The sequence below is a fragment of the Heterocephalus glaber genome, unplaced genomic scaffold (assembly GCF_053883595.1).
Source record: "Heterocephalus glaber isolate CG9 unplaced genomic scaffold, H.glaber_assembly_v1.0 deba00001429, whole genome shotgun sequence".
In the NCBI taxonomy this organism is placed as follows: domain Eukaryota; kingdom Metazoa; phylum Chordata; class Mammalia; order Rodentia; family Bathyergidae; genus Heterocephalus; species Heterocephalus glaber.
Genome location: NW_028258294.1, coordinates 22,164,558 through 22,190,885, shown reverse-complemented (window position 1 = coordinate 22,190,885; position 26,328 = coordinate 22,164,558). Strand labels below are relative to the sequence as shown.

The 26,328-nt window shown below is 36.2% G+C and overlaps 1 pseudogene; it reads left to right on the top strand.

The window, feature by feature from the left end:
• The first annotated feature begins 22,654 nt into the window (after positions 1–22,654).
• On the top strand, positions 22,655–25,454 carry LOC101702458 (eukaryotic translation initiation factor 5-like; annotated as a pseudogene).
• The last annotated feature ends 874 nt before the right edge of the window (positions 25,455–26,328 follow it).

The window sequence follows — 26,328 nt, the reverse complement described above, 5'->3', positions numbered from 1 at the left end:
ATGCTGCAAATAGGAACACCACTAATCTCAGAGGAATGTTATACAGATTATTTGCCAAACTGACAACCTAACCAAGTGAGGTTCCTCAAAGGAATGCCTATAAATTCATTTAGCTAGAAAGGTTTGCAAATAGCACTTTCTTTTTAGTATTCCTTGACTTTTCATTCTGTTGGTCATGTGGGTGATATAAAAATCATGTTATAATAAAAACAAATTAAATTCATGTAAGCTGTTGGGCATAAAATCCCACTAACTGTAATCAGGATTTTCATGTGTACCAGACTATCAGTGTTATTTTACTAACGAACAGTAAATTAATGATAATAACAAACTGAACATGTGTTAATTATCTACATTATCTCACTTAATTTTCACAATAGCTATACAGTAAGTGCTATTATAATCCTCATATGTTGATGAAAAAAAAGGACAGAGAATGTTTTTGGTAAAAATGGCAAGAGATGAGAAAGAACAGAAGAAAAGAAAGGATCCCTATAAGCATTTTCTTAGGCAGACTCAATTTGTCCTATACACATATCAAATTGGTTATATTTCTAGTTATTAGCCCATTTCCTCAGAATCTTGATGGCAATGCTATACAATTTAGATAGATGTGTAAGTGAAATTCTCATCAAATAACTCAGAGTTTAGGGAGTAGGGAATTTGTTATATACCAGAGTCAAAATTATCGCACATATTAGCAAGTGGAAGACATTTACTCAACCTAATATGCTTTAATTTAAAGGAGGGATATAAGAGAACTTTGTTTAATAAGTAAAATATGGAAATGAAGACTGATATATAATTTGGCACCAAAATGCCTAATTTAAAAGTTTTAGTTTGCTTTAAGATCGATGATAATTACTGGTGGTAAACAAAGACAAAGGTAAAGGAATTTCCTAGAAAGAAAGGATTCTTTCCCCTCAAAAAAGCAAAAGCAAAAAGTATGTTTGAAAATTTGAAAAGAGTTTTAATACCTAGTTAAAAAAAGAAGTACGTATGAGTGGGAGTGTGTATATGGAATGAACTAGAGAATTACCTGGAAGAAGTGTTTAGGATTCAGTGAGCATTGAGATAGATCATTTAGAATGCTACTCAGATCTCCGTGCACTGACTTTGTTGTGGTGGTTATGGAACTAGAAGAAAGAAGATAGATTTGAAAGATATGGGGATGAATGAATCAGCTTGAGAACTGACAGTACATGAGAGGGGAACAATGTCAAACTCAAAATCAAGATTTCTTTCATGAGTGATCCTGGTATCCCCACTGTCTTATTCTTCTAGGATCACCCTTTCATTTAATAGCCACATAAAAGATGTCAAGTTCCCATGGTGCCTAGCTGCAGAAAATCCAGTACCCTCTTGGTGCTCTCATCTCACTGCTTATAAGAACTCTTCGGATCTCTTCCTGCCAAATAGTCAGAAGTACTATTGCAATGTGGGTTAACAATTTGTGCTGTGGAGTCAGACCAACTAATTTAAATTATTGAACCCGCCACTTCCTAACTGAATGCTCTTGGGAAAGTTGTTTAATCTTACTGTGTTTCACTTTCCTCACCTACAAAATGGTGATAGCTAATTATACCTACCCTATTCAAGTGTTTATTCACTCATTACAAAAGTGATTTGTTTATTAATCAAATTCCCAAATACAGTCTCTAGGAAAAATTACTAGAGTCATCATAATATTTCCACCTAAAAATCTCTTATTTTACTGTGAAGAGTAATTTTACCCTTCTCTGTTTCCATCTGAAACTTATATTAGTAAAATAAGAAGCTCTCTTTCCACATTTTCTAAAGATTAAAAAAGTAAACAAACTAATCTTCCCAATTCCCAATGCACATGCATGTGCAAATGCACACACATGCACACACATAAATATCTGTCACAACTTCTAAACTGTAGAAATGCTTATAAGTGAATTTACTCAGCATAATATTCCCCAACACACTCTTGATTGTGATGGGAACCAACAGGATGGGAAATTTGGGGGGTACGTGTAAGTCTGTGTGTGTGTTTCCTATTGTTATGAGACATGTAAGTAGCCTTGGACATGCATAGTTTTAAGTGCCAGAAATATTTAGAAAAGCATTTCAATTGAAAATTAACCATGTCTTTTATTTTGTAAGTAGCCTCATAAAATATACTAGAAATTGATTTTGAAATGCCAAGCACATAATAAATAAATAGGAAATGCTAGTTGAATTATTTGAAATGAAGAGCTGTGTTTTTCAGAGAGAAAAAAAGAAAGGCAAAAAAAAAAAGACTATTTAGACTCAATCCAAGGGAATTCTACTTTCTCTTCATGTTCAAAGTCCTCAGTGGTTTCCATTTATCCCCTAAAAGTTCTGAATCCTTAATACAGCATTCAAGGCTCTCAAGGATCTGATGTTCCTTTCTATGTCTAATATTTAAGGCTCCTGCTGATGCAAGAGTCCTGTGCTTCTATCTTTATGTTTTCATTCAGATTCTTTCCCAACTCTAGAAACACTGGTGTTTCCCTAAGTCCACTTATCCAGTTTCCTTCCATCTATAAAAGGCTGTATTTCCACCAAAATTTTCTAATTCAAATTAACTGGCTATGTATTCCTCCTCTAAATTACCATAGAGATTGTATCTGTATATGGAACAATCCTATCTTTCTGTGGGCCAGCTTTTCCTTAGACCCGCTCTGACTTCCCTCGGTTACCTTGTAGGTTTCGCTTTCAGAGTACATCTCAGTACAAATCTCACAAAAACATCTCCATCTCAAGCCTATTTCCAGGTAACCTAGTCTAAAGACATCTGGAGAAAAACATGATTAAGTAAACAATATGTAAATTCACTTTAGATAATCACCAGTTCTAAAATTGCATTTCCACACACAATAAAGTCACTTACCTTTAAGAAAAGCACCAGAATGAGATCAACTATAAATGTTCACTAAAGATATTTCTGCATGTTATTCTGATTTTCACTTCATGACTCCTTCACTACATAAGCAAAGCCTTCAGAAATGTCCATTGTTCAAATACTGCACTCAAAACCTTGAAACAAGTGAAGTAACATCTTGTCACAGTTTAAAAGTTCAAAATAGTGACACTGAATATCACTCCAGGATATTCCAACATAAATAAAGATACTAGCAGTTTCTTCTCATACAACAATGACAACAAAATCAAGAAAACACAGATAGAAAATATATTATACTAAAAGCAAAGCTATCATGCAAATGTGTGGATGTCTTAACCAGTTTCCTCATTTTCCACTTTCTCTATCTCCTCAGGCTTTTTTTCTGCTTAATAATTGTCACCCTTGTTCTTCTCATTATTAAATTCTGTTCACTAGTGATTTGCTTTTCTCCACAACATTTTGTTTGATTTATTTATTTTTAAATGGAAGTAACAAGCACCACACAATTACAAATTTACACATACTAGAAAACAATAAACAAGGAACGGATTTTATTAATTTAATCAAACTCTTTTTTACTTCACATTACCATTGTGTCAAAAGAAGCAATTTTCAGTGACCATCAGGCACTAAGAGATATATAAAGGATAATTATAATGTTACATATGTTAATTACAGCAAAATTATCACAAAAGCACTAGCACAAGATGGTAGAAAAATACAGTTTACAACCCATGATAGTGTTGCTGCAAGCTGTCCTCATAGTAGAGGGCATTAGGATGCAATAGTTTAGCAGTTCTGACAGATCAGAGGAAAGCTTCCTTGGGAAGTCATGATTTGTGAAAAAGAATCTTTCATTTTATGCAGATGTATTTAAACATGCTTGACAGTGCCTGTCATTTACAACATTTTATGTCAAGCTCAGAGATACTGCTGTGCTGCGACATACAAAGCACAAGCACGGCCATGTATATTTCAACACTCTTCCTATATTGTTATACCGAAATATGTGAAAAATCCAGATGGAAAAAATAGCAGAAAAGAAAAAGTAGAGTGGTCTGTTGTCTTGGATTTGTCTTTTAAAATGGCAGCACACTGATGAAAGCAATAGTGCATGCCCTCTTATGAACACATAAATTATCTTCCTGTTACTGGCTGTGCTGAGGATGAAGCAATTGTTCTTGCCTGGTCTCAAATCAAGCTAGGTGTATGAGATGCAGTTTGGTGGGATTCAAAGATTTGTCTTCCTGCTGCAAGTAGAACTTCAGTAGTACTGCTAAATATCAAAAGAAATGCATACCAACTAAGAATAATAAATGACCATCCAGCACTGGGAGGCTGTGACCGAGGTGATACTGAGCACAGTGTTTAGCAAATGGTGAACACCTGGCTGGTATTTGCTATGTTGCATTGTGTTGCATTAGTTCCCACTAAAATAACAACTTTCCATAATTTTAAATTGGAAAAGGTAAAATAATTCAGGTTAAATTTTCCAAGACATTATGAATCCATTTTCTACCACCTGCCCACCAGTATAATAGGAAAAGAGTTACTCAAATTTGTGTTGTAATAAAATCACAACTATATGGCTGTGAGTTCTTCAATTATTTAGGAGTGGGATTATAATCAACACCACATTTGATCTTTTGTCTGTTAAAACATCCAGTCCTAGGAACTTCCATATATATCCCACAAATCCCCAATGAAATAAACACCATTCCCACTTACATATAACAAAAACTGAGACTGAGAGAGGCTAAGTAACTTACTCCAGGTGATACAGCTAGCATGTGTGTCTTCCTGCTAAGCTTGACTCTTAAGCAGTGTATAGCACTGATTTTCAAAACATACCCATAGATAAATAACCAGAAATATGTGAAAGAAAACCAGAATAGGAAAATATAAAATGCATACATTTTTCTCAGACAGACAAATTCAAACACGTGGTTTTACTGAAGTGAATTTTCTCTGTGTGTCTCTGCTCATCAGCATACAGCCAGCTCCCTTCTCTCTCCCCCTGGCTGGCTAGCTATCATCTAGCTAGCTAGTTAGCTATTTCTGTTTTCCCAGTATTTCTAGTACTTAGTTCATTTTTCAGAGTACATTAAACTGATATTTATTGAATAGGTGATTAAATGAGTTGTCCAAAGTAGTGATTAAGGTGGATATTTTTAATAGGAATTGGAAAATAGTGAAGTGAGGGGATGTCAAAGGTGACTTTTGCTGCTCATCCCTTCCATCAGCATGTAAAGGCTGACCTCATTTCTCACCTAGGAAAACTCACATTTCTTCACACAGCTCACATTCAGTATGTGAAGGAGTGCAGAGCTGGCATATTTGCCTTTCTGTGGATTCTGTCATGGGCTTCTCATCAAACAGCAAGAGACTTTTGTTAAGGAAAGGAGTGATATAACATAAAAGTTCACTGAAACTTAAATTTTCCTAATTTTCATATAATTACTTAAAATTGGCAACGTTTGCCTCTTTTCTAATGATGTAAATATTATATCTTAAGGGCAAGATGGGTTTTGAGGAACCAGAACGCTCACTTGTGTCTAGCACAGTGCTGGTCACAGAATAGATTTGAAAATAGAAATAGATTGGCTAATTATTCCCTATACTGCAGAGCTATGGGAATCAGGAATCTCTGGGACACTGAAATGTGATCTCTCCTAGCACATTTAACAGATTTTGAATTTCAGATTGCCAGGCCCCTTTCGAGAGCACACCCTGAAAGATACAGTCCTCTGGAAACTGAACTTTTACATTTCTCTATGCAGTTCAGGTAAAATGAAAGTTCAACTACACATTTAAATGTCTTTAATATGTTAGAGGCTATTAAATATTTAATTATGAATTAAACTGATATTTATATAGTGGTAAGTTGATGGCTGAGACCAAGGAAGTGGGCCTCTGTTCATAGCTCAGCTAAATCTTGTCTTTGACATCAGAGACAAAGAATCTTAAAAGTATATTCTAATTCTCCTAATGAACTTTTCTACCTATAAATTAGATGAAAAAGATTTGAAGATTTTAATATGTGGCCAATACTTTTTTTCCATATACTAGAAACAAAGAGTAGGATTCTGTGTGGAGTACAAAGCAAAATGGAAGAAACAGACATGGTGATGCCTTCCTTGACTGAGGAAATTCTGAAAAGGAGTTTTTCTTTTCCCTGCCACATTCAGAACCAGGTGTCCTTTTCCTAGAAGCAAATCTACTAAACTACAAATTTGTTGACTTGAAGGTCATTTCTCACATCCATTGTGCTTTTCAATTCCTCCCAACTTTGCTTCTACTTCTTCCTTTTCATAGACTGATTTCCTGGAATGTTCTTTCATCCTTTATTATCTTGAATAACTCCCACTATATTGTCAAGACTTACTTCAGCTGTTATCTCCGGTTATCTTTCCCTCGTCCCTCCTCCAGTCTCTACTTAAATTGTGCAACTGGTTTAAGGTACAGCAATAATATTTTTCTATTGTCTATTTTTGTAAGATTCTCTTTGATGTCTTTAAGTCAGGAACTCTCTCAGATCCATTGCTATGTACACGTTACCCAGCACAATGTCTGACACCTAGGAGGTAGGAGGTACTTGCAAATGGTTGCTGAACTGGACAGTGCAAGACTTCTCATTTCCTTTACTGGCCTTCCTTCTTTACTACTGTCATTAAAGCCTCTAACTCCTCATGGTGCAGTAATAATATATTGTGGCCTCCACCAGAATGTTCATAAAGCCAACTAATATAACTAGACCTACCAGACCCCTGTTCCTGGAGCATAGTCTCATCAGCCAATGGTAGGAAACTTAATGCTCTCTTTGTTTAGAGTCCTGACTCTGCAAATTATTCAGGGAGGTCAGTATTCACAAAGGGTCACCCAGCCAGTTGATGCTTCTGCTGAACACAGAGTCCAGTTCCACCATTTTTAATTTCAAGTCCAATATACTTTCTACATCACTTTAGTGGTAGAAATATGACAACACAACAAAAATATATGAAAGGATATCAATAGATAGTGATGCCATTAAATCACACTAAGTTTGCTAATTGCTTCTCTGTCTATACCTAACATCATTTTGTATTTACTGAGATCTTAATGAAGATGGATGTCAAAAAGATTCTGTGCTTCCTTGGGGAGGTTGGAATGAAGAAGAATAGATTTTAAAATGAAGTGGAAGTGACTTGTGAAAATATTTTAAAGTGTCAAAGGAGCTCTTCTATCAAAAGGGCCTGAGACCAATTTCTGAAGAGGTTAGTGTTTTGCCTCACCAATGTGAAGGAAATCAGATACCAGAGATGCTAGTCACACCTGGGAATAATAATGAAGAATTTCAATAAATTCAGAAGCTTGTTCTTTTGTCCTGTGAGCACTAGGGAAATCTAGATATGATGCTTAAAGCTGAAAGCGCTGATATCATACTTTTTATTTCTTTTGTTGTTGGTTGGGCCAATTTATAAAGCATACAGTCAAGAGTTTTTCTGTGGTGAGGTTCACAGAAGTACTATTCTTCCTATTTTCTTTTTTGAAAGAGGAATTCCATTTCTAGATGCATTTTCTCATTGATAGGTTGACGATAATCTAGAGGATGTTACTGGGTCAAGAGACTCCATGCAGTGATTCAAAAATGTGTGTTTTGATGTTAGAGTCAGATTAGGCACAAAATTAAATGCTGGAAAGACTTACGCCAGCTATCCTGGAGTTATGTTCCTATGCTTGCAGAAATAATCTACTAACCTCTGGGAAATCTTTATGATAAGCAGCTCATGTGTTTGTAAATTAATCTCTAAGAATGATTTTCCCTGGTCTAAAGCATCTATGTTAAGGACAAAAATCATGGATGCTCTTACAAATAGCAAAATGGCCTTAAATTCTGTACAGCTATGTCAATAGAGAGCTATTTCCCCACTTTTCCCATTTGGGTGCTGTTATGACTTTCTTTGATGAACATATCAGAAGAAACATATATGACCTCCACATCTGGGCTACAAGAGACTTTAGTTCTTCTCCTGTTATGCTGGAAACTCTTCCACCACTATGTGAACAAGCCCAGGCTACCCTACTGGTTGCTGAGATCACAGGAAGTGAGGCCATTACAGCCATCCTATCTATCTCAGCAGGGAGGCTCCAGAAGCATGATAAATGCTGAGCACTTACTCTTGTAAGACACCAAGTTTGAGGTGGTTTATAACAACAAAAGTTACTTTGACATTTACAGCTTGGTTTCTGGATAAGAACTAATGTTCAGCCTAATACATAGGTATGTTCAATAACTTCTTTCTAGTGGACATGTTTTTTTTGGAATTTTCTGAGATGTAGAATGCAGAGAAAATCTCAGTCACGAGGACACATGAGCATTTCTAGCCACAATAGTCCCCTAACATGTACTGTTGGAGAGAAAATAAGTGGGCAAGCCATTCTTCCTTACCACTAAATCAAGTTCCTCCTAGGTAATCAATAAATAAGCTTGCAAATTACAGAAATTTTCAAACAAAGAAGCTGTTTGGTGAAAATATATCCATAAGAGTAAATACACTGGTATTAGACTGAATTCATTGTAGGTCAAATTTCAAGTTAATTATGATTCAAGGCAAGAATCTCCCCTGGAAATCACATTCCTCCTGAACCAGTCTTCTATAAAATGTTGAAATTTAGATGCCTGAAAACCTCTGTCTAGAAAACATGCTGGATACTGCCTATCTCTTGGCATTTCTTCAGTGCTTACTGTAGTTGAGACCAGATGGAACACAGTGAATCATATGAACTCCCACAGTGACGACTAGATGTTGTCTAAGATTGATGAGTGGCAATCAGTGTATTATTAATCTATATATATATCTATGGATTTAGTGTTATATGAAAGAATAATTTAAATAGGAACAAGTGAAACAGCCTTGGAATGTAGCTGGAGGGAAAGAAAATTCTAAATCAATGGTGGCAAACCTATGACATGCTTATTGTTTTTCTTTTAAGACAAAAGATTAAGTTAATGTATAAGTTGCTTTTTGTAAACTAAAATCATAGTATTCAGGTTTAATTGCTGTGTTGGCACTTTGTGATAAATAAGTGGGTTTTAGATTCTAGTTTGGGCAGTTGTCTCTAGAAGTTCCACCATTTCTCTAAATTATGTTCTCTAATCTCTTGAATCATTATTTGAAAACTATTTAGCTCTGTTTTAAGAATATATAAAGGATTAATCAAAATTTACTGACTTATCCTAAATATCTATGTACATATTTGTGCATGATCTGTATTAATCATTTGTTTTCTGGCATGCTACTAAAAGCAGTTGTGATAGTTAATTTTGAATTGAGCAATCCATAGAGAACTGGTAAATTACTACATCAGAATGTGTGTGTATATTGGTGTGGGAGTATTTCCAGAGAAGATTATGTGAGACTGAGCAAACCGAGTGGGCACCACTGAATGGGCTGGGGGCCCTTATCCAACAGGAAAATAAGAGAAGAGAAAATTCCATCCAAAAGTTAGTGGGGCATATTTTCCCTTGCTGCCGCACTTGGACATCTATCTCCATGTTTTTCAGTCTTTGGACTTTGGGACTTGCACTTGAGGCCTTCCAAGTATCTTAGGTCTTAGGACCTTCAGTTTTCTTCATTCTGAGAGTTCTGGCTCTAAGGACTGAGCTACACTTACAACATATATGAATATGCCACTCTAAGCCTACAAGGTGGTTTTTCTCATCTTTTAAATTATAAAGAAGGTCCTTCTTATAAGGAGATAGATGTGGCACAAAATAAGTCTTTTAGTAAAATATTTTTCCATGAAAATAAGTAAAAAATGATCTTATCCATTAGCCATCTTATCATCTTATCACAGCATAGGGTCCAAACTTGCCATTTTACAAGCCAGAAGCATGGAGGCAATGACTGTAGGAATCATCAAACCCTCCACTGTTGTGCCCAACCTATTTCTGCTCTGATTTTCAATCCTTCAAGATTTTTATTTTTTGCCTCCATTTCCCTTTTACTAACCTGAAATTCAGAGACTGCTTTTATTTATTTATTTTTTTAAGTCTCAGCTTTTGAGGCTCATCCTTCTTTAAAAGTCTGGCTTAGATTAGGTATATTGCTTTTCTCTGTGTCAGACTAACTTGTCCTATGCACTTTGTCTCATACATGCTTCATCAAAGTCTTGGATCATATCCAGTCACCAATGTCTAAACTGGACCTTCCTAGTTTGTTTTTAGATAAAAACTGATATTTGCTAGAAGCTAGAGAACCCAGGCTTGATCATCATGCCCACTCTGAACTCTGGTTACATTAACTACATTAAGTTAACTACATTATGTTCCTTGATCCTGTGTACCGTGATTTTTCTCCTCTTTTTGGCTTTGACTTGTTTAGGACCTGCCTTTCACCTCTCAACTAACTGTACCTCACAATTTGTGTGTTAGATATCACAATCATCAGGAAGACTTCTCTCTTCACCCAGAGACTCACATAAAGCCTCATCTAGCTGATCTATTGGAACCTTCTGTTCTGCCTTTTATATCAACCATGTAATATTTTTAGTTTCTTACCTATATACTCCATACACATAAGATCTCTGAAAGTAGAGACTCTTGCTATTTATTGTTTTATTCGCAGTCTAAATATACTGCCTCACACATAGGAGCTCAAGAATGTTTTATTCAATTACTTGGCTTACTGGGTAACCTGCATGAAAATAAGTCTCCCTCTTTTGTAGCTTCATAGCTCTGAGTTCTGGCTCTGAAATCTCTGTAGACCTAGTTGTTTTAAGCAGAGTAAACAGCACCAGCCTGGAGGATTCCTCTAGTGAAATCCAGTTGTCTACTCCCAACCCTGTCTGCCCACTTCCCTGACCCCACTCCTGTGTATTGCCCGAGACTCACTCAGCACACGCTGCAGTTGTATGATTTCCCATCACATCCTGACATCAGGAGTCACTATTGTGTCCAACTACAGCTCCTTGTGTAGGGAGCACTGGCTTTATCATTTCCTATCTATAGTAATTAACTTGCTCACATCCTTCTGATTTGGAATGAGGATAGCTTTGTTAAACTTGTGTCTTTCAAAATCTAACAGGACCCAGGTCAAGGTTGAAACAAAGACTAATTTTAAAATCTCATAACAACTGTGACCCTCCTAGTACCATCTGATTCATTGTGAAATGATTTAATTTCCAAGGCCTAAATATAGCAATGGGCTTAGTGGAAACTGACCTCCATTACAAAGCCCTACAAATTAGGGAAGAATTACAATCTCAGCCCCTCCTTATCTGAATTTTAAAAGTATGCAAACCAAAGGATTCAGTGCCTGCTAGATAACATAATAGGTGGTTGTTCCCAATTAGGGGTAAAAGTCCTGGGTTGTTTATTTGAGATGTGAAAGAAATCATAATTTTCTTTGTTATTATCTGGGATTACAATTGGTTTTATAATTCATGAAAACTTTCTTTGTTAAAATCTTTTATACCAAAATGAGCCTTGGGACTTTTTAACTTGCTGAAGTACTTTCAATCTATGCCTTCTTAAACACTGCTATGGATTCCTGAAATACAGAAGAAAATTCTATTTCAGCAGCCCAGTTGCTTTTGTCCAGAATCTTTATTTCTCCCCAAACACCTAATTCTCATTTCAGTAGTTCATATATTTCCCTGAATTCATTTTACATTTCTCTATGTCTCCTTATCTTTACAAACCTCCTTATGATTGCTTCTCCCAAGTTTATCCAGCAGCATCCTAGGACCTTGTTATTCTTTTGAGAACCTTCTTTCACCAAATTCTCCATTTATACTTTCTTTTTCTAGTCCTGAAACGCATTGTTTTGCCCTTTGCTACGTAAGATACTTTTCTCTCCACTTTAGCTGAACGTTACTTCTGTCCTTTCTTGAAATGTTTTCAGGCAAGCAAAGAGTAGCTTTATATTGTCAGGCTATGATTTATTTACACATCGTCTCCCATGATGGAAACTGGGCTCCTGAAGGAAATACCTTCCTTGTATTTGTATTTCCAATCTAACCCTTTCAAGCCATCCAAACACTCACTGATCATGGTTGAAATGGGTTATTCTATGGAGCGAGTGCAGTGTTCTAACCAAATGCTGGTGGTAAGGGGCCCTTGTGTGCTACAATATTGTGTGACAAATGCCATATTATCCCATGAACAAAAATGACTTTAAATGAACACAGAGTTGTTTGTGGTATTTTATTACTTTATCTAGCTTTTGTTACTCAGAATAAGTATTAAGTCCTTCAAGAATGAAAAAGAGAATTTGACAACTGATGAATGTTTATAAAATTGAAAAACAACCTTAGAAAAAAGGAAATTCTTCAAGGTTTCAATTCACTGGTTTCATTTACGTATATGTCTTGAGTAACCTCTCCAATTAGGAGTTTATATTACTTCATCAAAATTTTTGTAAATTTCATTTCAGGCAAGATAATTTAATCCATAGAGTTAAAAGATGAGGGGAATGATATAGATACTACCATTTTTCTAAGTAATTACTATTTTTAAGTAAATCTAATTTCTTTTTCAAAGAAAGTAACTGATAGTAAATTTTTAGATCAATTGTTCTCTGAAGCACCAAATGCTGTATATGAAATTGAAATTTGATATAATTCTAGTGCCACTTTTCTTTAATGATTACATTGACTTTTATTATTCCTACCATTTTTAAAATTTAAACTGAAACAAACACAATGTACCCAAGAAAAGCTAAGGACATCACATAAATTATCTGTCATCTCAGCCTCAGTGATTGCATCCCATTACTGTCTGCTCACTCTGTGTGCCAACTCTCTCTGAGAGAAACTGCCCTGTGGTTTATGTTCATATTGTGTGGTTACCAACAGATAAGTTAAAGTACTCAAAGTGAATACCTAAATAAATATATATTGAGATTGTTTTGTGCCATGGACTGAATTTTGTCCTCCCCAAATTTATACTAAAACCCTAAGCCCCATTGTGATGATATTTGGGACAAGGTCTTTAAAAGGTAATTAAGATTAAACAAGGTCCTAAGGACAGAGCTATAATACAATAGGTCCTGGCACAGCCTTGATCTTAACAGCCTTGATCTTCCAACCTTCAGAAGCATGAGAAAATAAATTTATTTTAAGCCATGCAATGCATAGTGTCTTATTACAACAGCCAAGTGTGCTAAGACTCTGTAGAAATATAAAAAAGAAATAGTTAAGGCAATGTCAAAGTATAGATCAGAGAAAGCTTCTAAGAAGCAATGACACTTGACTGAAGATGTGAAGATAAAGAAAATTTTCCAGGTTAAAAGAAAAGGACTTTTCCTCTATAGAGGACGAGAAATATAAAGAGAAATGAAAACACATGGTACATATAACACATTGTGCATCCATACAATGTGGTATGGATGGAAAATGAGAAGTGTGGAGGGAGAGTATCAACGAGGCCAAAAAGCCAATGCTGGAACAGTTTGTGATAGGGCCTTTTGATGATGGTTCTACAGGTAGAGATTAAATAGAAAAGAGGGGCTTTAAAGATAGAGATGTAGGAGAAAACCATTGCTCTAGTTCAGATGAGAAATAATACAGGGAGTTTTTATGGGAAGAAGAGGGAAGGGAAGAGAGATTTGGAGAAAAAGAAAATCCTCCATGGTAGCTGTAAGGATGTCTGCTACCAATATAGCAAGTAGAGGAAGCAGGTATGGAATGGAGGAGGAATTCCTTGGCGTATGGTTAATTGATTCATTTCAATTTTTAAAAAAATTTTGTAGACTCAACTAGAGAGAGATAAAGACCAGCAAAAGAAAGTCTGTTACTTCAAGAAATATATTCCCCACAAGAGGAAAAAAATCCAATTATGTGAATAATGATAACATAAACAGTACAGGACATATTCCATAACACATGAATAAATAACTTATAAAACAGCATTAAGAGGGAGTGATCACATTTGATCAGCAAATAGAAAGCCTATTGAAATAAACGAGCAGTGTTTAGAATCTCACCTCTGTCGTCTGCCTGGATAAATGTTAAAGTGCTTAATAATTGTTGGGTAACAATAGATACATGGTAAATTTGGATACTTTCTCTGAATCATGGATTCTTTCTGCAAAATGCAATACCTACAATATAGAGAAACCAACTGTACAGGTTTGCCAAGGATATAACTTGAGTCCCAATAATGTCATTTGACCTTCTCTAAATGGGTCAGAAAATTATAAATCAGAAAAATGAGATTTTTTTTCTCCTACCACTAATTTGAAAACTCCATTAACAGAGAGTTTCCTGTGCAATCCCAGAGATGCCTGTCCTCACCAAAATCTCTAAACACCCCCAAAAAGCATCTGAGAATCAATTCTCAGGGTGGATGACATTAAAGTTGGAGGGTTATATAGAGAAGAATAGTGCAGTATGATATAGGTTTTGTTGTAGAAGAAGGAAAAAGAATAGAAAATTATTTTTAAGATTAAAAATGACATTTTATTTAATCTTTATTCTCCTGTGATTATAATACAGGCAATACTGATCACTAATTCTTCTGGAGAATTAAACTTATATTACTGAGTTTTATGTGAAAAAGACTGACTACTAGTTCAACAGAAAATCAGACACCAGGAAACTACAACTTATTCTTGATTTGAGATACAAATATAAATTTTTAAGAATTGTTTATAGCATCTATTACATTTGTCTTTTCCTTAGATATTGGGTTAATAAAGCTATAATATTAGTAATTCACACATAACACATCATTTTCTCCAGGATTGATGTTTCTATCACTACAAAAATGATTGATATAGTATATTTGTGATCTACTCCTAATGCTTTACCGAAATATATGGTGTGTGATTAAAAACTCTGGTGAGTGTTTATATTTTTAAAAAATTATTACAATCAAAAATGCATAGCCATTAATCTCCCTTAAAATACTCTCTCTACTTTTGAACACAGTTATTCCATCATTTTTGACACTTTCTGAAGCAGTTCTAGAAGTCCTCTTCTGTGTCTTTTTATGGGTGCCTTAATGTCTTGAATCAATTTAAAATGCTTATGGCAATTTTTAACAAATCAAAATATTACATTGTGTCCTCATCCATCGTGTTCAGTGGATCTGGCACTTGTGCAATTTCTAGTTCTTCCCTACAGCCAAAATGAGATGCAAGGCAAATGTTTTGAATCAATTCAGGACATCAAGGCAACCATGACAGTGCAACTAAGGACACTCGTGAAAAAAGACTCCAGAATTCTGAATAGGTGACAAGAGTGATGGGATAAGTGTGTTGAAAGTGAGTATTTTCATTGGGTTAATGGCCTATTATTGTAATAGACTTTTAAAGTTTAGACATTCATTCTACTTTTAATCACACTTTGAGTATATGATTGAACTTTAAGAAATTCACAATACATGTAAAGTATCCCTTAGATACAATAGGCATTAATGATATGCCACATTATTTTGATTAGCTGCAACACAGATAAAAAAGATCTGAATATTTGAAACTGACATCTAAACTACATAAATGCACAATAAAGTGCTATTTATTAGAAAATGGAACACATCATTGAAGTGCAAAGCCCCGATGCTAAAGATTTTGATATAAATCCAAACTCTTAAAACAATGTTTTCAAGATTACATGACAAAATATGGGTAGTAATTATTTAGAAGTAGTTTTTCCTTAAGAAATGGTTAGACTAAAGTGAAATGTGGAAGTATGCTGGTCTGTCGCCAATCATTCTGAACAAACCAACAACAAAACAGATTAATGTTAGAAATTATGATAGGAAACAGTGAAAACTTGAAGCTGTATGCTTTTTCTGTGAAATCCTAACATACGTTATTTATGACTCAAAAATTGTTTACTGATTTTTCCATGTGTTTCATGGGAACAGGGTGAAAATCTGGCCATGAACAGCAGTGTCTACAGCAGTGCCTCATGACACCTTTAGGTGGAGCCAGCCTGGATCCCTAGCAACTTCATCTGTTGGCCAAAAGTATTTTCATTTCCTCCTACTGAATGACCTCTGCTATTTTTCTATTTTCTATTCAGAAATTTATTTGTACCAAAATGCGAATAACTAAAAGTATGTTCAATTGGTTTTACATGTTTACATGTTATGTTTTATAATTCAAACCATTACGTTCAAAAGTGATTAATAGCAGAAAGCAGAAACCTATGGCACTATTTTCAAACAAGGATGAATTTCCAAGGATTTATTTCAGTCATCATTATATGATGAAACTGCAATAGTTATGAACACCAGGAGTGGTCCTCATGGTTCAAGTATATGATAGACTAGGATACAGAAAGAAGAGAAAATAAGGATCTAACTCTAACAGGAATTAGGCATTAAACTTAGGTAAAACTCAATTTCCCCATTTAATGTTATTTTCTTATCATTGAGGCAATATATTCAGGAAAAGCTTTTGCTATTAGAAAATGTTTGGTTCATAAGGAGAGGAGAAAGAAAAGTTAGAATAATTGTGATTCTTTGATGATATATCTGCTCTGAATTAGAAAATGTGTTCAATTTTGTTCCATTTTACAGATAAAACCAAGAGTAGTTGTGTAATTCCATCAACAAAGGCCACATAGCTAATAGGTAGGGGAAAATTTAAAACTATCTTTTAGTGGCTTTAAAGCTGTACTCTTTCCACTCCACAAAGCAAGACAGAAATTTTGCAGTTAAGAAGGTGATAGATCTCTTGCAAATGGGGAAGGATACAGGAGACTGAGGGCTAGGGGAGAGGGGGAAGGGAAAGTAGGAAGAATTAAGATATGTATGTACAAGAACCTAATAACCTAAATGACTGTAAAAATCATATGTCATAAATGTGAGTTAAGAAGAAAAAAACAAAAATGAAAATGGAGAAAAGGCATTTAGAAGCAGGAGGGAGATCAGTGAGAAAGGGAAGGGGATTTAAAAAAGAAACAAGCTGGATTATGTCCGTGTACCTATTCCCCCAGATGAATGTAAACTTCACACACTGCAAATACGTACTTATAAAGGAAAACAAAAAAGAAATTTTGCAAATATATAGTCAAGTATTTTCAAGATGTCACACATGGGTTTGTGTATCTGACCACACATTTAAGAGCAGAGATTGCTATCCCTTAGAGAAACCTGTACTTACATACCTTTGGACTTTCAGAACCTAAAACAATTGTTTGCATTCAGCTAAGACTATTGCTAATTAAATACAAGGAGTGTTGTTCATGTCGTTTCTTGGCCTGTCTATATGCAGCATTGTCATAATGATGGTAAGATGACTCTTGCTTCTGTGGTGTCAGCTACCTGACAGCCAATTTACCAGATCTCATTTTCTCTTATTTAATTCATTTCTGTGCACTTTTTAAGATAGGTGCCACACATACCTGCTCCCAATTTATGTGTCATCTATTCTTTGTGAGTTCTGGGCCTTCAATTTTTCTTCAATTGCTGCGACAGTTGTAATATCCCTCCACATAGTCATACAAGGTCATTTTGAAAAACAGGACTCAGGTTCATTATGTGGATGGCCAGATAAGCTATTATTGCTCTTTTTTATGTCATGTAATATAATGAGAGCACTGAAAATGTTGCCTTGTTCTATAAAAATGCTTTCAAACTTTAATTTCTCTACATGTATTACCCCTGTACTGCTGAATTGGCAACCACCTGAAAAACCCAAAGACCTGGACTGTAGTAAAAGTCTCTACAAAAATTGGGATTGGGTTACATACTCTTGTGAAAACAAGTTCAGTGACTCATTCATTCATTCATTCATTCATTTTTTTAACTTAAAAGGTATTTATCTTCCAAATACTGTGATAACTTCTGAGAACTGTATCAGGGAACAAGACTGTCTCTGCCTATACAGAAAATAGAGTATAGAATAAGATACAAACAAATAAGCAGAAAATCACAGTTCATAAATGTACTCCATAGGACAAACACAGAGACTATGGAAACCCTTAGGAATAACACTTTCTACAATCTTGTGAAGTTAGGGAAATGTTTACCTTATTGGATCACAGCATGTAATTTATGACAGATGAGACTGAAGGGGAAATCAAAGGGCCTCACAGAGTCTTACACGTAACGTTGAGGAATTTGGACTTTATCCAGTGGGAAATTGGAAGCCATGAAAGGGCTTTTAATCAAGAAAGTGACAGTATAAGATTTCCATCTTTACAATCATCCTAGCTCATGTAGAGATATTCAATCTTTGGAAACAAATTTGAATAAATTTTTTCTAAAACAATATGGTGGTAAGGTACCTCCTTCAAAGTAGTGAGGTGAGGACTGAGGTGCAAAATGCTTAAGAATGAAGTTATCTGGGTTCAGAGAAGGGAAAGGCCTTTCTTCTCCCACAAACTGAGCATAGGAAGGCTCACCAGGCCATATTAGTACTGGTAGGACAGTTGCTAGAGAAGGATGAGTGGTCAGGCACAAGATGAGGTGGAAAGCAGCCTCACTTGGTGAGATAAAAAAGCATTACTAGGAAATTGCAACAAGTTCACTTATTACTAGTCAAGATGCAAAACTATAGAGCTATTTTGGAAGACTGGTAGTCATGTTAAACAGATACTTACCAAACGACTCAGCAGTCATGTTCTTAATCACCCAAGTAAACTGAAACCACACACACATACACACACACACACACACACACACACACACTTGTATTCAAATGTTTACAGAATCTTTATTTATAGTCACTCCAAACTGAAAAAAAATTTAGAAGTCCTTCAGAGTCTGTCCTCAGAAATATAAATGGGAACAAACTTTGGTTCAATCAAAATGGATGGATTTTAAATGCAGGAAAACCTAGATCCCAGAGCTACAAAAGTAGCATATTAAATAATTCCACCAAAATGACACTGTTGAAAACACAAAACTGTAAGGATGGAAAAAAAACCTGGCCATGAAGGGTTGTGAAATGGAAGGAATGATAGATCGCAAACAAGGAATATTTATGGTGATGGAATTTTTCATTATAATGCTGATTGATAGGCACATGACTATGAACTTGTCACAATCCACAGAATTATACTATAAAACAGTAAATATTACTGTATGCAAATTCTTAAAAATCAACCAGAAAGGTCAGGGATGGAATGCAGACAGTGAAAATTAAATTACTTGCATTACAAATAAATTGTACATCATCAGAGAGCAGTTAGGAGAAGAAGATATGACCTAAGTAAGTTTGCAAATGGTATTTCATCTGGAGACTATAGCTAAAGACCAAAGGAGTGTAATAAATAGCACCCTAGTGGATGAATGTGTTTCTCACAGAGGTCTGGATTAACAATTCTGAAACTGCATTTGTACTAGAATTGAAGATATAAGTAAACTTATTATAATTAATGAAGTTCAGATTTCTGTCTGTCAGAGAAAGCAGTTACAGCAAGCATGGAGATAAGGCTTTAACAAATCCTGTAATACTGGATTGGAGTTGGAGAAATCAGTGTGAATGTCTGTATATATTTAGCTAATGAAGAAATAATTATAGATGTGTGGTACACATAAGTAACTATACATATATTTCACCAGCTCTATGTACTGAGAGTATTTAGTAGTAATAAACTCTCAGTAGTAACAAGCACAACCAGAACCCAGATCTTGAGTTCTAAATATCATTCCCAGTAAAAAGAATTAGAAATCCTTGGAGAAATGACTGATTCTAGGGCTGGGATGGGGAAAATACAAGATAAACTTGGAGCATCTTTTCATGGCAGAAAATGAAGAATTAATAAAACAATAGAGATATATCTAGAGATACAGGAACTAATTTGAAAAAGGCAAATCTGGAATAATTTGAGCACCAAAATAAGTAATGTGGTATTAGATTATAATGTTGTGCGAAGGTAAAATAATGACTTCCTGTGGATGTCCATATCCTAATTCCTACAACTTGTGAATATATTACATTTCATGCCATGGGGTAATTAAGATTTTAAATGAATTATCCTTGCTAATCCACTGACCTTGAAATTTGTTAGTTTATTATCAATTCTCTGAGTTGACCCAATATAATCACAAAAGTCTATACAAGCAGGAAAAGAGAGGAGAATCAGCATCAGACTGAATCAGTTTGGTAAATATTCAACCAGCCATTTGCTGCCTTTGAAGATGGAAGAGGCCATGTGCCAGGAAATGCAAATAGCTTCTTGTTGCTGCAAAAGGTAAGAAAATGAATTCTACACTAGAGTCTCCAGAGAGAAACACAGCCCCTTAACCCAATGAGAACTCTTTCAAAAGTACAGAAGGAAGAAAACAGTAGCTACTTGTCAGTAAAGATATTTGACAGATACCAAGTGATAAAGACTAACTTCACCAGTGATAAGTTTTGCTGATGCTGTGTACCTCCAATATGATGTTAGAAGAAGGCAGTTTTCCTTTCTATCATTCTTTGTCAGAACTCATAAATATAGTCTAATCAGGAGGCAATCTCAGACAACATCCATAAATTGAAAGACAGTCTATAAAACATCTGAGTGATATGCTTCAAAACTCTCAGTCATGAAAATCAAAAAAGACGGAAACATGGTCCTAGATCAGAGGAGACTAAGAAGATATGACAATTAAAAATAGTGTAATATCTTAGAGTAGATCTGGAATTTTGAAAATACATCAGTTAAATAAAAATGCAGAGCACAGTGCTGAAAGCCACCCAGCAGGAAGGCAGTGACCTTTGAGGACGTGGCTGTGAACTTTATCAGGGAGGAGTGGGTTTTGCAAGATCTATTCCAAAAGAAGCTCCACAGAGATGTAATGTGGGAAAACTTTAGGAATGTGGCTGCTATAGAAAGAAACTGGGATGACCAACAAATTGAACACGAGTACAACAATCACAGGAAAAATCTAAGGGTCAGCTGGTTTCACTACCTTTGAACCTGTGACAATGGAACATTATTGTGGAAGAGTATGGTGGAAGAAAGTTATTTACTTCATGGGATCCAGGAAGAAAAAATGGGAGAAAGACAAAGAGAGAAAATCTGGGGATAAGATATCTTCACCAAGATAATAGCACCAAGATTCACTTGCTTCAGCTATGCTCCACTTCCTGTTTCTATCACCCCACAACAATACCATCAAGAGCTCAATAATGTACTTTTAAAACATAATAATTGAGGTGAGTGGCAGAGTTTCTTTGAAAAGCATGCTAATTTAGTGGTGAAGGAGGAATATTTGAAACGCTCAATGAAAAATAATGTAATACAGTTTTATGAGTGTATCTTAGGCATTGTGTCTCAGTTACCCGCAAAAAGTTATCACTCTCCCTTTGGTTTTTCAGTCATCACTTCAATATGCTTTGATTTCAGCACTTGTTATAGGAAAGTTGACAAAATCAATTGTTCTGTTTTATTAAAAACAACAAATATCTGTGCTTACTTTATTTTTTCAGTTTTGTGTTGTTTTATTCTCTGCCTAAATTATTTGATTACATCATTGTTAGTGTTGCATTTTATCACTACTCCTATTCTCCCAAATTTATCTATGTATCTCAGAAAGAAAGTAAGGCAGGCAAATAGAGCCCAACACTTTGCCAAACCCACATTTCTCATAGTGACCATTTCTTTCATAATGGTAGACATGTGTTTACGTATGTCCTCAATAATGTCACAAATGTGAAATTTAAAAGCACTGCATAGGAGTGCTGTGATTCTGCATTTTTAGCAATGTGTCAGATTTTACTTTGTCAGATTTTAGTATCACTATATTGTAGGAAACATGGGTTTAAATGTGTTCATCATAAAAAGGAAAAAATGCCTTAATTTATAGGTATGAAAATTACATTATACTTTACCTATATGCTTTAAATTTTCCATGTCATTCAAAGAAATTCCAAAAAAAGAAGAAATGAGAAATCCAGATGGTATTTAGCATGCACTATGGCACAGGAGCCAATTATTGATGAAGGGATATACTTTGTGAATTGTCCAATTAGGTAGGGTGAGGCAGAAAAGCTCTTCCTGTGTCTTGGCACCAGCACAGACGTTGAGAGAGTAACTGAGAGCTGCCCCAGTTGGCTAAACCACTCTTCTCTCTGACTTCTACCAGCTGAGGACTGTGTGGGAAGGACATTTGGAGATCCTCCAGCCATGCAATGATAACAGTCTATGATAGGTGCCTTTAGATGGGATGGGACAGGTTGAGTTCTGGATGGAAGTGGCTGGAACTAGCTCTGGTAGCACTGGAGTCTCACTGTGTGCTCCAAAGTCTCAGGTCTTCTTGGTGTCCAACAGTGCTTCATCTTCTGTTTTTCCTGCCCAGGCTGGGACTGGTTCAACTCTGGGATTCCAGCATTGTGCCTCCTGAAGGAAACCCCACAGCCTAGAGCATGGCTTTAGGGAGTCCCAGGTGATAGCCATGTTTCCACATGTTTAGGGGTAGCAGATTTGTGGAGATTCAGAGTTGGGTCAAACTAGGTGTGTTGGTCCTCTGTTTCATTTCTCCCAGCTGCATAACTGGTGGATCTGAAATCTATAAATATCTGTGATGTGGGTACTCAAACCCACAAATTATTTCCTCAGGCATTTGCTTCTCTTGATGACAGTGAATTCTTAAATTACCAATACGTTCCCACATTGTTAAACTCATAATAGGGGTTGATCAAGGCCAAGAGAATCTAGAGGTGTATTTAACATTGCTGGCAGAGTGGCTCATTGGTGGAGGCTTCCCAAGCACACAGGGAACTCCTGTGTTACATGCATAGCAGCGCATAAAGCCAGATTACACTTTTTAACTATTTAGGTGGGACCTCCACTAACAATCAGGCCACTTAAATGAGGCCTTTCCATGGAGTTTAAAATAAAGACAACAATGCAGGGGATGCTGTCATATTCCAGTGGGAAATTGAGAGTGTTCCTGCTAAGAATAACTTCCAGAAGGTGCTACCTGCTTAACCCACATTCTCCTGCACTGTCTCCTGCATGATTTCCTGTTCTTCTGGGAAATATGTGACCATGAGGCCAGGGTGCCCACCGTGGGTGCGGGTGCCCAGGCCCAGGGTAGCTTGAGCGTGGGTGGCATTGTTCAGTCAGAGGGAGAACTTTCCAGAGGCCGCGAGGCTCGCGCTGCAGGTGTGAACATGGACGTCGCTGAGACCAGCCCCTCCCGCTGCTGGGCGAGGGCACCTGCCCGGCTGCCCCTCTGCCCGCCCACCGCTTCGGTTTCCAGAGCCTCATCCTCTGAATCCAGGGTAAGCCGCGTTGGGTTTATGTCTTTATTTGATGAAAACGAGCTGTTGTGCAGCCACTGGTACCTGTATTGGGGAAACATAGCATACAAGCAAGAAGCTTACAGCCTCCACGGTAAAAATTTTTCAAGTCAGAGATCGAGAACTCTCGCGGTCATTTATGTCATCCCTTCTTCTCCAGAAAGAAGATACCAAAAAGTTGCAATCAAAGATCTCTTCATCTCATTGATAAAGTCACTAATAAGCCAAAATGTCTGACAATGTCAGCCGCAGAGTTTCAGACCAGTTCTATGGCTACAAGATGCCCCGTCTGATTGCCAAGGTTGAGGGCAAAGGAAATGGAATCAAGACAGTTACAGTCAACATGGTTGATGTTGCAAAGGCGCTTAATCAGCCTCCAGTGTATCCCACCAAATACTTTAGTTGTGAGCTGGGAGCACAGACCCAGTTTGACATAAAGAGTGAAAGTTACATTGTCAATGGATCTCATGAGGTGAATAAGCTGCAAGACATATTGGATGGAATCATTAAAAACTTTGTTCTGTCCTGAGTGTGAGAATCCTGAAACAGATCTGCAAGTGAATCCGAAAAACCAAACAATAGGTAATACTTGTAAAGCCTGTGGCTATGGAGGCATGCTTGACATACATCATAAACTGCACATTCATTCTCAAAAACCCACCTGAGAATAGTGACAGTAGTACAGGAAAGAAAGAAAAGGAAAAGAAAAATAGAAAGGGCAAAGACAAGGAAAATGGCTCTGTATCCAGCAGTGAGGCCCCACCCCCAAAACCCCCAAATGAAATCAGTCCTCCCCCACATGCAGTAGAAGAGGAGGAAGATGAAAACTGGGGGATGATACAACTGAGGAAGCTCAGAGGCACAGGAAGGATGAAATCAGCAACCATGCAAAAGTCCTGATTCTCAGTGATGATTTGGAAAGAACTGTAGAAGAGCATGTGAATATCCTGTTTGATGTTGTTAAGAAAAAGAAAAAATAGGGCATTGACTCATTTGACAAAAAGAATTGTTGCTGAAGAAGAAAGACTAGATGTAAAAGCCATGGGTCCTCTTGTTCTGACTGAAGTTCTTTTTAATGGGAAGATTAGAGAACAAATTAAGAAATGCAGGTGCCATTTCCTCTGATTCTGTCACAACAACAAAAAAGCTCAGTGGTATCTCTTTCATGGTCTGGAGTGTGTGGTGGTGATGCATCAAACTCAGCTCCTCTCCAGGATCCCGCATATCTTGAAGGAGATGTACGATGCAGACCTTTTGGAAGAGGAGGTCATCATCAGCTGATTGGAAAAGGCCTCTAAGAAGTACATTTCAAGTTTCTCGTTCTTTATGGCTGAGTAGTACTCCATTTTATTAAAAAAAAAACACATTTTCTTTATCCAGTTTCCAGATGATGAGTACTTGGGCTGTTTCCAAGCTTTAGCTATTACAAACTGTGCCTCTATAAACATGGGCGCACATATATCACTGTGGTGTGATTCTTTTAATTCTTTGGGGAAGATCCCCAGCAGGGGAATACTTGGGTCAAATGGGACCTCTAGTCCTAGTTCTTTGAGGTATCTCCACACTGATTTCCACAGTGGTTTCACCAGTCTGCACAAATGGGTGCATATTGAGGACATATACTTAAGTAAAATAAATAGGACACACATGTGTAAATATTGAATAGTTTCTCTAGTGTGAGAAATTGAAAGTGTAAATAAGGATTAAAATGATTAAAATGAATAATTGAGAATTTGAAATAGGAAGAAAAGGTCCAAAGGGGTAGGGGAAGTGGGAGGGTAAGGGGAAAGGAAAGAAGGGAAAGGAAAAATTATGAGAAAAGGAAAAAATGGAAACAAAGCTTTTGTAAATAGGGAAGGGTGGAGGGGGTGAAGGAAGCACAGGGAATGGGGAAAAAATAAGAACCAAGATACATCATGTACAAGTACAAGCACCCAATGATAAATGTAAACATACTGTATACCTAAAATGTACCAATAAAAGAATTTAAGCAAAAAAAAAGAAGAAGAAGTATGTTTCAAAAGAACTTGCCAAAGAGATTCCTGTCAAAGCAGAGCCAATGGCAAAATGGTTGAAGGAGGCGGAGGAAGAATCTTCTGGTGGTGAAGAAGATGATGAAGATGAAAACATTGAGATGGTTTATTTGAAGACTGCCAGTGTACCAAAAGTTGAAACTGATGTCTGACAACAAGGATGACAACATTGACATCGATGCCATTTAAAAGGAAGGATGCAACCTTTCTAACAGTGTAATGCTGCAAACTGTTCTTCATTATCAGCCAGAAGTGCAACATGTATGTGCAGAAGCTAAAATGGCTTTACATCATGCTACACTTTATACTAAAAATCTATTGCTGTGGGTGGTCTGTAATTAAGCCCAGTGAGACATCTAGGGAGTCCATACACATTATTGAGCAGATGTAGTTTGCTTATTTACAGCATTTTCTTATTTTCTTTTGGAAAAACTAGTGGTGGACATATTTGGATTACATTTATACAGTTAAAAAATAAAGATTTGATTTTGGTCATTCTTCAGATTTTGGGCTCTGAAAGACAGACACTAAGTAATGGGTTCCTGTTTAAAATGTTGCACCATCACTTATCCTATTGGGTCCTTGGAGCCAAGTAGGTTCTACTAAGTGCTGAGAGAGAAACACAGACTAACTTGAAATTACTTTATTCAGCCTTTTAGAAAGGCAGCACTTTCAATGTTTGACCTCTAGTCCCTGAAATTGCCATATAGTAATTCTGGGATAGACTGATAATCAGATGACAATTCAACAGCTTAACTAAGAAGTAAAAATGACCTGAGTGTCTTATAAATAATTTCTAAGAGCAAGCTTTGAAACTTGGAATTGTGATTTTTCAGTTCATGTACACTTGCCCCAATTGTAGTCTTCAGTGTGGATGGCACATTGGGATGAGCTAGGGAAATTATAAATTTGCAAACAAGTGTTCTGCGTGTATGTAGTGGTTGTACTGAAAAAATTCAGACTTTAGGTGTGATTAAATTTTACGGTTTTGTTTGGGGAAAACAGGTGCACTTAATCTAGCAAAAGCTGAGCATAGTTTTTCAGCTTTTTATCCTTAAGATTTATATTATAATTTCAAAATGTTTAGACATATTGTATCCTTTGTTGGGTGTTTTATTTTTCCCCTAATGCCTTTTATTTCTGAACACATAGCTTAGGCATTTTATATTTTGGTTGCTATTTTGCCAAAATAAGTGTTACTTTGTGATAATCCCGGACCCCCCACACACAC